Source organism: Camelus dromedarius, chromosome 10 (genome assembly GCF_036321535.1).
Source record: "Camelus dromedarius isolate mCamDro1 chromosome 10, mCamDro1.pat, whole genome shotgun sequence".
NCBI lineage: Eukaryota > Metazoa > Chordata > Mammalia > Artiodactyla > Camelidae > Camelus > Camelus dromedarius.
This window is the reverse complement of record NC_087445.1, coordinates 1,264,303-1,276,831: the sequence shown is the minus strand read 5'-3', so window position 1 is coordinate 1,276,831 and position 12,529 is coordinate 1,264,303. Positions and strand designations below refer to the sequence as shown.

General features: G+C 46.7%; 1 protein-coding gene and 1 non-coding gene across 5 annotated transcripts in view; one reads left to right on the top strand and one right to left on the bottom strand.

Moving 5' to 3' along the window:
* Positions 1 to 12,529, bottom strand: part of PHF2 (PHD finger protein 2) — an 88,761-nt gene that overhangs the window by 57,606 nt on the left and 18,626 nt on the right. The gene's annotated exons all lie outside the window — the stretch shown is intronic.
* Positions 1,264 to 1,336, top strand: TRNAA-GGC (transfer RNA alanine (anticodon GGC)). The gene has a single exon. It is a non-coding gene; the product is annotated as a tRNA-Ala (tRNA).

Below are 12,529 nucleotides of genomic sequence, written 5' to 3'. Positions count from 1 at the left end.
ACCTGGGAATGCACATCCTTATGTGAAATCTCATGATTTTATATGATGCAGCTAATGGAACTGGTTTTGAAAACCCTGTGTGACCATCATCATCAGCCCGGCACACACCTATGGCCCAGTGGGCACTTTGCAGCCTGTGCCCCTCCCCTCAGTCACCAGGTCAGCATGTCCCCCATTGCTCTGGGCAGCTAAGCCCACCTGAGGCCCGCCTCCACAGCCCGGTGTCAGGGTTGGGAGAGATCCTACTAGCCTCTGAGGCCTTTCGGTGCTCCCTCTGTGACCTGGCATCTGGGGTGATGTTTGGGGCAGCAGCCCCTCCTCCCCCACCAACATAGGGTCTGCAACACATCCTGACCAAAAGGCAGTCCAGCGGCAATGGGGACCGCATTTGTCTTAGAAGACTCCAGGCCGGGGCCTGTTCTGGGACATCCACATGTAGAACTAAGAGCATAGCTGTGTGTGGTCACAGGACGCTGGAAGGCCAGGATGCCAGAGTGCTGGGCATCCCTGTCTGACCCAGGCCTGCAACAGCATCAGATGAGCAGGAGAAAGGACGCTGGCCTGGGTGCTGCCCCTCTGGGCCTCCCTCAGCCTCCTTGTCCATAAACTACAGCAAGAAAACCCAGATCAGGAGAGACTTAAAAACTCACAGACTAAAGTATCCAGTAACAGAGGAGCTGCTAAGTCAGTATTCGCCTAACAGATCATTATGCACCCAAAGGTTTGCTCTGACAGGGACACGTTTATACCATATACAGGAAACAGCACACTGAGTCATCGCAACATCCACAGAGAAAAGAGATGGGAGGAGGCAAGTGTTTACAGAGGTTACAAGTGAACACCTCTGGATGGTGGCATACAAAGGGGACAGATTCCTTTTCTGTAAAATATTTTTTTGCAACAAAAGAACAGGCATACTAAAAAACAAACAAACAAAAAAACAGTCTGAAGAGACAGAAAGCATGAGATATGCTTTCTCAGATATGGCAGGGATGTTGGAATTATCAGATAAGGAACTAAATTAACTGTGATTAATATGTTAAGGGTTGTAACGGAAAAAGTGGACCATGTGTGAGAACAGATGCGCCATGTAAGCAGAGATGGAAATCCTAAGAAAGGAATAAAAGGAAATGCTAGAAATCAAAAACACTGTAACAGAAACAAAGAAAAAGAAAATATTTTGAAACAAAAGCCAGAAGGAGACAACATTTATAGCAAAGATAAGAATGACACCAACTTCTCTTTAGAAACCATTCAGGGGGTGGGGTGCATAGCTCAGTGGTAGAGCATGTGCTTGGCATGCACAAGGTCCTGGGTTCAATCCCCAGTGCCTCCATTAAGGGGGGGGGACAGAAAACATTCAAATATGAAGAAAGTAGAGTGAAACCTTAAAAGTGCTGAAAGACAAACCACCAACCTAGAATTTTGTATCCTGCAAAATTATCCTTCAGAAGTGAAGGAGAAATGAAGACTTTATCAGACAAGCAAAAACTGAGGGAATTTGTCACCAGGAGACCTGCCTTGCAAGAAATGTTAAAAGAACAGCTTCAGAGAGAAGGAAAAGGACATAGTAAGTCAGACACTTTGATCTACATAAAGGAAGAGCATTAGAAAAGGCATAAATTAAAGGAAAGTAAAATCTTTAATTTTCTTATTCTTAATTGATCTAACAGATAATTTATTCAAAATAATAATAGCAACAATGAACTAGATGATTATAGCTTAGGATTAGGTGAAATAAATGATGGCAATGTCATAAGAGACAGGAGGGAGGAACAGGGAACATTCTCTTATAAGGAACTTGCAGTACCCACAAGTGATACAGTGTATTTGAAAGCGGACCTGGCTTAGGTATAAATATAAATATAAATATAAATATAAATATAAATATAAATATATATATATATATTGCAATATAGATAGCAAATATATATATATTTTTATATAAATATATATAGCAAACTCAAGGGCAATCACTTAAAAAGAAGTTTAAAAAGAAGTATAATTGATATATTAAGAGAGGAGGAAAATGAAATCATATAAAATGCTCCATTAAAGCCAGAGAAGGCAGAAAAGAGTAGAAGAGAAAACCCAAAACAAATAACAAGGATGCAATAAATGGAAAATAGAAGCAAATATAATAAATATTAATCCAACATTTTCAATAATCACTTTAAACATCAATGGTCTAAATACACAAATTAAAAGACAGAGACTGTAAGAGTCAGGGGAAAACAAAACTACATGTTGCGTATCAGAAACTCACTTTACATACAGAGTCACAGATTGAAAGGGACATTGTTGGGGTGGGGAGGGAGGAGGGGTGGTATGGGAACTCTCTGTGCTTTTTGCTCAATTTTGCTGTGAACCTAAAACTATTCTAAAACATAAAATTCTGTTAGAAAATAAATAACAATAAAAATTTTTAGGCTAGGGGGAAGTAAAGGATTGAAGAAAGATGTATCATTGTTTATACTAGTCAAAAGAAGCCAGAGCAGCTATATTAATTTCAGATAAAGGAAACTTCCAAACAAGAAAAGCCATAGGACAAATAGAGGCATTACATAATGATAAAGGGGGTCATTTTCCAAGAAGATAGAACAATCCTGAATGTATCTATGCCTAATAACAGAGCATCAAGATACAGGAGGCAGAAACTGACAGACCACAAGGAGAAACAGACAAACCCATTAGCATATTAGAGATTTCCACATCCTCTATCAATAACTGAGTACCCAACAGACAGAAAAATCAGTAAGGACATAGCTGAACTGAACACCACCATCAATCAGCTGGGTCTAATTCACTTTTATAGAATACTTCATCCAACAAAAGCAGAATGAACGTTCTCAAGCTCACACAGAACATTGACCAAGAGAGATCACGTTCTGGGCAATAAAATACACTTTAACAAATTTAAAAGAATAGAAATCATACAAAGAATGCTTGCATACCACAAAGGAATTACACTAGAAATCAACAAAGAAAGATATTTGGGAAACCCCCAAATACTTGGAGATTAAATAACTCACTTCCAAATAACACACAGGTGAAGTCTGAGGAGAAATTTTAAAATATTTCTAACTAAATGAAAATGAAACAGAACTTAGAAAATTTATGGGATGCAGCGAAAGTAGTGCTTAGAGGAAAATTTATAGCATTGAATGTAAACATTACAAAAGAAGACCTAAAAGCAGTCATTTCTGCTGCCACCTGAGGAAAACTAGAGAAAAAGAGAAAACAAAATCCAAAGTAAGGAGAAGGAAGGGAGTCATAAAAATTACAGCAGGAAGTAATGCAATTGAAAACAGTAAATATTAAAAAAAATCAGTGAAAGCAAAACATGGTTCTTCAGAAAGATCAATCGATAAGTCTTTAGCTAGGTTAACAAAGAAAAAGAGAGAAAACACAAATTACTAATGTCAGAAATGAAAGAGGGGCCATAACTACACATCCCATGGACATTAAAGGGATAATAAAGGAATATTATGAACAACTAACTCTATGCTCCTAAATTTGATAACCTAGATTAAATAAACCAATTCCTTAAAAGATTCGATCTACTAGAACTCATTCAAGGAGAAATAAATAATCTGATTAAGGCTGTATCTATTAAATAAGTGGAATCAATATTTAATAACCTTCCAAAATAGAAAACAGCAGGCCCATGTGGGTTCTCTGATATATTCTGCCAAACATTTAAGGACAATATTATAACAATTCTTTACAGTTTCTTCCTGAAATTAGAAGCAGAGGAAATATTTCCTAACTCATTCTCTGAGGCCAGCATTACCTTAATATCAACCTAGATAAGGAGAGAGAAAGGCAAATCATAGACAGGAAGACTGGAAAACCAGACAAAGACAAGAAAGGAAACCTTTGTTCCAATCTTTCTCATGAACATAGATGGAAAAATCTTCTACAAAACATTAGCAAATCAAATTCAACAGTGTATAAAAAGAACAAGAGGGATTAATTTCAGCTAAGCAAGGATGGTTCAATATTTGAAAGCCAATTAATGTAATCTACCACCTAAACAGGCTAAAGAAGAAAAATTATATAATTATATCAATAAATACAGAACATGTTTCTGACAAAATCCAACGCTCCTTCATGTAAAAATTCACAGAAAACTAGAAATAGACGGGAATTTCCTCTATTTTATAAAGAACATCTTATAAAAACCTACAGCTAACTTATACTTAATATGAGAAACTAGATGTTTTCCCTCTAAGATCAGGAACAAGGCAAGAATATTCACTATTACCACTCCTACTCAACATGGTACTGGAGGTTCTAGCTAACAAAATAAGACAAGAAAAGGAAATAAAAGATACACAGATTGGGAAGGATGAAACAAAACTCTCTTTTTTTGAAGATGACATGCTGGTCTACATAGAAAATCCCAAGTAATCAACAAAAGAACTGACCTACAGGTGATTATAGCAAGGCTGTGGGACACCAAGGTTAACATACAAAGGTAAACTGTTTTCTATATACCAGCAATGAACAATTAGAATTTAAAATTAAAAACTGTGTTGGTATTAAAAACACAACACCATTTATATTAGCACCTAAATCTAACAAAATGTGTACAAGATCTATATGGGAAAAACACAAAACTCTGATGAATGAAATCAAAGAACTAAATAAATGGCGAGATACTGCATATTCACAGACAGGAAGAACCAGTTTTGCCAAGATATCAGTTCTTCACAACTTGATCTATAGATTGAACGCAATCCCAATCAGAAAGACGCAAGTTACTTCGTTGGTATTGACACAATGATTCTAAAGTTTAAATGGAGAGGTAAAGACCCAGAATGACCAACACAGTACTGAAGAAGAGTGAAGGTGGAGGACTGACACTACCCAACTTCAAGACTTACTATAAAGTTACAGTAATCAAGACAGTGTGGCATCTGTGAAATACCAGATGAACAGACCAATGGAGCAGACGAGAGCTCCCAGAAATAGACTCACACCAATATGGCCAACCAGTCTTTGATAGAGAAGCAAAGGCAATAAATGGAGAAAGATGGTCATTTCAACAAATGGCGCTGGAACAACTGGACAACCACATGCAAAAAAGGAGGGGGAGGGTAGACCTAAATGTAAAACTATAAATCTACTAGAAGAAAACATATAAGAAAACCTAGATGACCTTGGTTTGCTTATGACTTTTTAGATAAAATACCAAAAGCACAATCCTAAAAGAAAAAACTGATAAACTGAACTTCGTTAAATTAAAAACTTCTGCTCTGCAAAACACACTTTTAAGAGAGTGAAAAGATAAGCCACAGACTGAAAGAAAATCTTTGCAAAACATATATCTGAAAAATGACTAGTATCCAAAATATCGAGAGAACTATTAAAAACTCAACAATAAGACCAACAATCCATTAAAAAATAAGTCAAAGATATTACCAGTCCCCTCATCAAAAAAGATACACAGCTGGTAAAGAAGCATATGAAAAGGTATTCCACATCACATGTCATCAAGGAAATGAAAATTAAAACAATGAGATACTACTACACACCTATTAGAATGGCCCAAATCTGGGACACTGACATCACCAGTGCTGGTGAGTCTGCAAAGCAACAGGAACTCTCATTCATCGTTACGGGGGCTGTAAAATGGTACAGCCACTTGCGAAGACCATTTGCCAGTTTCTTACAAAACTAAGTGTGCTCTTAACATTTGATCCAGAAATGGCAGTCTTTTGGTATTTACTCAAATGAGCTGAAAAATTATGTCCACACAAAAACCTGCACATGGGCATTTATAGTAGCTTTATTCATAATTGCCAAAACTTAGAAGCAACCACGATGTCCCTTAGTAGCTGAGTGGATAAATAAGCTGTGGTACATCCAGACAACGAATATTACTCAGCACTGAAAAGAAATGAGCTTCCGAGCCATGAAAAGACATGGGGGGAACTTAAATGCACATTAGTAAGTGAAAGAAGCCAGTCTGAAACGGCCGCATACGGTATCATTCCAACTATATGACATTCTGGAAAAGCCAAAACGACGGAGACAGTAAAAAGATTATTGGTTGCCCTGATAGGCAGGGTCAACGTCCCTACTCAGCCTGGAAGCAGTTTCAGAAGACGTACGGTCACCCCTCTGCAACCCCATAAGGTTATGGGAGTAAAATCTCTGAGCGGGGAGTGAGACAGGAAGGAAGGTGGTAGGGCACAGCCATTCAGGGAGTAACGCAGCAATTAACATCAAAATGGTGGAAGACCCAACTCCCAGTTGGCCTTGAGGATTAAGATGGTGGGAGATTTGACTTCTAGTAGACCTTGAGCTTCATTATACGCTCACTGTAACATATTAGCATGGTGAATAACGTGCCCTCAGGCACCATGACAGTCCCAAGGGTAACCACAAAAGGTCAGAGAGTGGGCAATGGCCAACTTCCTGGGAATCCCAGCCTCTTCCCCAGGTTAGTTAGAATGGTCCTCCCACTTGTTAGCATGTGAAGCTATCGAGCCCATTAAAAACTGGCAACAGCATCCCTCGCGGCCGCCCCTCGCTCCCTCATCTTCGGAGACGGCCGGCACTCTGTCTATGGCGTGTGTACCTACTTTTACTCTAACCTGAGCACCCACCCCCGACACCTTGTGGCCTTTCTCTTGCCTTTCAAAACAGCCTACACTCTATGCAGTATGCATCTCTCTAAATAAATCTACCTTTACTCAAATAAAAAAAAAAAATCGGTGGTTGCCAGGGGAGATGGGGGGAGGGATCACAGAGGACTGGTTTTTAAGGCAGTGCAAATATTCTTGTATGACACTATGATGGTGAATACATGTCATTATACATTTGTCCAAACCCACAGAGTGTGCAACACCAAGAGTCAACCTGAATGTAAACTATGGAATTAGTTAGTAATAATGTATCAACATTGGCTCATGAATTATAACAAACGTTCCACACTGATGCAAGATGTTAATGACTGGGGCGCTGGGGGCGGGTACGAAGGGGTACATGGGAGTTCTCTGCACTTTCCACCCAGTCTTTCTGTAAATCTGAAACCCCTCTTTCAAGAAGTCTTTTTTTTTAATCAGGAGAAGTTCCATGTGTGTCCACAGGCTTACTGTGGGCTCCTGGAGAGACACATGGAGCCATTCGGTGAGAAGGCTGGAGAAAAGCTGCCAAGACCTTATGGAAACACCTTATGAGGGAAATACTAATAAAAACCTGCAGAAACAATATCTCTCCCAGATATTAAAATAAGTTTAAAAACAAGCAAGCAAATGGGCAAGGACTAGCAGCGACTAAATGCTGACTTGCTGGGTAATGAGATCGTGAAGCATTCTGCTATTTAATTTTGAAATCCCATACAAGTGCAAATGTAAATCAGCTCTCTAAATTTAAAAGCAAGGCCTCCTGTTCACCATCACCAAGCCCACTCTTCCCCCTGATTCCCTAACACCACGAGCAGCGCTCAGGGCTCCAGGCTGAGGCCTCCACTGTGCCTGACCCTCAGCTCCCCCACCCCACCCCACCCCACTCCACCCCCATGAGCACAGGCCTCCACCACCAGCCACAACCTGCCTCTTGGTCTGATCTCTGGAGCACCATCTGTCTTCTCCCACCTTGGAGGGGCCTCCTTATCTTGGGGTCTCCCCCTCCAGCCTCCTCGTGCTCACACATATGCTCCCAGATCAAGGCCAGGGTGTCTCCCCCGCAAACAGCAGAAATGCTTCCTCGGCCGGCAGGCTCTGGGACAACCACAGACAGCCCAGCAGTGTCCAGTGGGTGCTGGCTGGCACACCTGGACCCTGGGCCCCTCAGGGCCAGAAGTGGCAGCGGGCTGGGGAATCCAGAGGTGGCCACTGGGTAGCCTCCAGGGGCTAACTAATGGGGCAATGTCAAGGTGAGCATTTAAGGTGAGGGCACCATCCCACCAGCCAGGCCCAGGCACAACCCCATGAGGATGCTGCTGGGCAGGAGTTCTGGGAACACCCAGGACAAGCCGCCCTGAAAGAAGAGTAAGGCTTCCTTCCACAAGCAGGTTTGCAGATAAGGGGTGCACTGGGCAAAGGTGCAGGGCGCACCGAGAAGCCCGTATGGTCCTGGCCCGAGACAGGCCAGCAGGGACTCAGGGTGCACCCAGCACGTCCTGACCCAGGCAGAGGGTGTCACTTGAATCTGCAGACAGTGGGGGCGTCCTGGGCTCCATCTGGTCAGCCCTACAGGAGAATGTTCTGGAAACAGGTGCAGAAGAGTTGAGCAAAGAAAAGCTACAGGCAGATATCAGCTGTAAAGACCCCAGAAGCCGAGGTGAGAGGTAGCCTCAGGAAGGGGGTTGCTGGGACCCCGGCTGTGCAGACAGTGGGAGACTGGCACCAGCAGTACTTTTGGGGGCCCACAGCACCTCAAAGTCAACCAAGGACAGGCTGCGTCCGTCGCCTGTGAATGCCCTGTGCTCTGCGGCTGGAAATATGAGCCCCAGTCAGGAGCCAACCATTCCTTCCCCAACTTGGCTGCTCCCACCAAGTGGTGAAAGGTCCCGGGACGGGGGAGGCCTGTGCCAATCTCGCACTGTGGCCCAGGTTCCCAGCGCTCATGTCATCATCTGGGCCAGCTGCCTCTGTAGCCGTGGGCCCTGGGGAGGGCAGCCACAGACCCGGGAGTCCAGCTCCATCTCGCAGCTTCCTTCCCACCTCTGTGCCCGCACTGGTCCAGGAGACTCGGGGTCCTCTTAGCTCCACATCACCCCTTCCCTGCTGGAAAGACCCCTAGGCAGGGCTGCTGGCCCCAGGCTCTGGGAGAATGGGAAGGCTCTGTGTCCCCACAGCCTTGCCAGTCTGTCACAGCAGTAGAGTCACCCCTGAGGGGCAGTATCACAATAAAGGAGCTATTCGACCAGCCTCAAGTCCTCTGACCAGATAAATTCACTGCCGGGACTCTGCCCCAAAGACATGATTCCAAAGACGTAAACAGATGTTTCCGATACTCTGGGTGCCCCACACAGGGAGGCCTGAGGCAGGGACACCACTAACCAAGGTACTCACTGCGAGCCACATTTGAAGCCGCAGGAAAACACGTTTACAACATCGGGATGTGTCTCCAGCCACGTGGAAATAGCATGGGGGGCCCGAAGGCTGGGGGAGCAGCAGCAGGGCCACAGTCCGTGGCAGCCTGCGGGTGGACCTGCCGCTGGGCCTCACTTTTCCCATGACACTGTAGGTGTCTCTGCTGATCAACACCTCCTTTCATAGCCCTGCTCTGCTCAGCCACGGCACTGGTCCCTGAAAGGCCTTGTTGAATATGCAGATCAGTGCAGGGCTAGCCCAGACCCACGGGACATCAGACAGAAGCTGGCTAAAGGCTGCCGCACAGGGGTAGGGTTTCCAGAGCCCACAGAGCAGGGAAGAGGGGCACCCCTGGGGGGCTGTCTCAGATGTTGCAACACCCCCTAGAAACTGCACCGTGGGGCAGGGACGAGCTGTGCACCACAGACCTGGGTGGGAACGGCAGCTCCCTGGGACCTCAGGAGGATAGATCTCCAAACATAAGGAGACGATCTACCCCGAGGGAAAGTAGGACTTAACTTCCAAGTACGTCATAGAATAATAGAGCCATCTAATAGAAGATATAAAATAATTCTAAATGATTGTAGAAGAAAAGAAAGATTCAAAAGCATGAAACACACACTTACACACACTCTGGAGAAAAAAAAAATGATCAGACAAATCTGAAAAACTAGAACTTCCAGAAATAAAAAATGACATTAAAATTTAAAACTCCATTAACAGTTTCAGCAACAAATTAGACACATTTGTTTCATGTGTCCATCGAGTTCAGAGAACTGGTAAACTGGAGTTACCAAGAATGTCACCAGAGAGAAAAAGACGTGGGGAAATGCGATAGCAAAGTTAAGGCCCGTGGAAGAGAACGAGGAGGTCCAGCACAAGAGAAAAGACAGCTCCAGGAGGGAAGGAGAGACTGGACGGAAGGGCAAGGGACGGGGGCCGAGGGCTGGGTGGAACAGGAGGAAGGCCTGGCTCAGCTCCCGGAGCAAAGCCATCCTACTTAAAGGAGGGACTACGAGTAGCTGGAGAAGCAGAGAAGCCACTTCTCGGCTGCAGGGAGGCTGGCACTCGCATCAGGGGAGCCGTGCATCCCGGGCAGCTTGGGCTCCCACGGTGAGGACAGGTTTCAGACTAAGAGAATCACACAGGTAATATTCTGAAAAATTCCTAGCCTCCTCCTCCTACTGCACCTGCCATCCCTTCAGGAGAAAGTATGAGAGGCATCTGGGGACTTGAGAGTTTAGAAGGACCTCCCCCAAATTCTCAGGGTGCTGAGCACAGGCTGCCATACCCTCCCTCCACTGCTCTGTGCTGCACACACACACACACACACACACATACATGCACACTCTACACTCCACAACACACACACACACTGCACACCGCAGGGCTCTCCTCTCACTGGTAAAGCAGGCTGGAGCTGGGGGGGCACGGGGCAACCCAACAGCCAGATTCCCTCTCTGAGATGTGCTGAGGTCCCACCGTACTTGGCTGCAACATCTTCGTTGACAAAGATGCAGGTCTGGGCTGCACCTAGGGTGGCCAGAGTTAGCAAGTAAAAATACAGGACACCCAGTCAAGTTTGAATTTCCAATAAAGAGAAATTCAAACCATTTCTGATCGGGCATCCCTACCTGCATTTCTAAGTCCCTTCCGGCACTGAATCCTCCAGTGTGTGAAATGAGGGTTGGACCCCATCTGTCCCAGCTGAGACAGTTCACGCGTTAGCGCAGACCAGGAATGAGAAATGCAGGGGTGAGTGGACATGGCAGGGGTTCGGCCAGCTCCCCCGTGCGCTGTTTCCTGGCTTTGGGTCCCACTGTGAAACGCTGGCATTCAAACAATGAACGCAGCACAGTCCTTTACTTGGTTTTCCACCCTCCAGGCACCCTGTCTTCTTGTATAACCTCCACCATTGCTCATTTGGACTTTGTTTCACATCCCTTCCTTGATCCCTCTGGTATTCACTTCTTGGACTTATGGAACAGAAGGGCTAACCGGGGGTCGTGGAGGGGCAGTGGCGTCACTGCGCGGCGTGAGCCCACTGCAGCCGTGAGCCCATCTGCTTTCAGGCCAGGCCACCACTGCCTAACCGCTGCCTGTCGCTGCCACGGGCAGGTGAATGTGCTGGACACTAAAACTAACCCCCAGAGTAGCCCTGGCCCCACAAGCCACCCCTGGAACTGCCCTTGGGAGCCCCTGCGAGGTGCACGGGGGCAGGTGTCGGAGCAGACCTCACCCTCAGGGCTCTGGTTCCAACCCCATGTCCGATGGAGTCGGCCCGCTGAGGCCTGAACTGAAGGGAAGAAGGGGCTGCAGGACAAACGGCACAAGTGAAATGACTTATGAAGAACACACATGACACAGTTTCCGAGGGGCCAAGCACAGAATCAGACATGTGGGAAAGGTGGGGCTCATGCCGGACCCCCAAAAGCAGGGGAGCAGAGCAAGGTCAACAGGACGGCACTGGATGCAGCCTCTCAGGGACAAGCCTTCCTGTGAACCCGGAGGTGGTCACAGTTCCCCTGCACGGGGGCCTCTGCACTGGACCCGCTCCTGGGGTCAGGTGGTTGATCCACCCAGACACGCTCAGCGCACACCCGTGGCAGACCCCTCTGGAGGCCAACTGTGCTTTCTGGGGCCCGGGGGCAACAGGACACCTCGCTGGGCTCTGCCCGAGCCCACAGCCAGTCCCGAGGCACAGAGTTCCAGGCCCACATGGGCTAGCACTGGAGGTGCCATTCCTGCGACGTGAACAAGAACGGGACCTGAAAAACCACATGGCAGCCAAGACTTCCAGCTGTGGGGCCTCCCAAGCCCCTCTTCAGCCCATCTCCCCAGCCAAGGGGACCCCCACCCCGAGCCTCGGGGCCAGCCTGTTGGACCTTCTCGCAGCCTGAGAGGTGGGTGGGCCTCCCAGGAGGTGCCCGGATGCGGGGCCATGCCCTACTGCAGAGGTGACAGCTGCAAGGACCAGCTCGGGCGAGGCCACTTCTCACTGAGGACAGGGGCTGTCCCCACTTACCACCATCACCTGTGGAAGTTCCACCCAGCCCCTGGGGACCCTGCTGGCTGCTCACCCTCTGCAAACACCACGTGTCCCTCTCCATGGCCTTTCTGGTAAGACGGGAGTCAAGTCTCAAAGCTCTGGCCACAAGGAAGGTGGCAAAGCTCCCACAAAGTGTGGCCACATTCACAGGGAGTCCGTGTCATCATCAGTCAGTCTGGTTCTCACCTGTCAGAGTAAACAGGGTTCACAGCGGGCTGTGCCCCCGGGGTGGGCCAGGCTTTCCTGCCTTCTCTTAGGGGCATCTGGACTTTTGGGCCCCCCTGGACTGGTGGTCACCAGACAGGCGCCAGGCCTCTCACCAAGGGCGGAGCAGCTGAAGGCGGCGGGAGCAGACGGCCGGCCCTCCGGAGAGACGAAGTGCGCAAGCCAGTCAGCTGAGCTACAGGCAGGGCTGAAATAGGGAGGGATG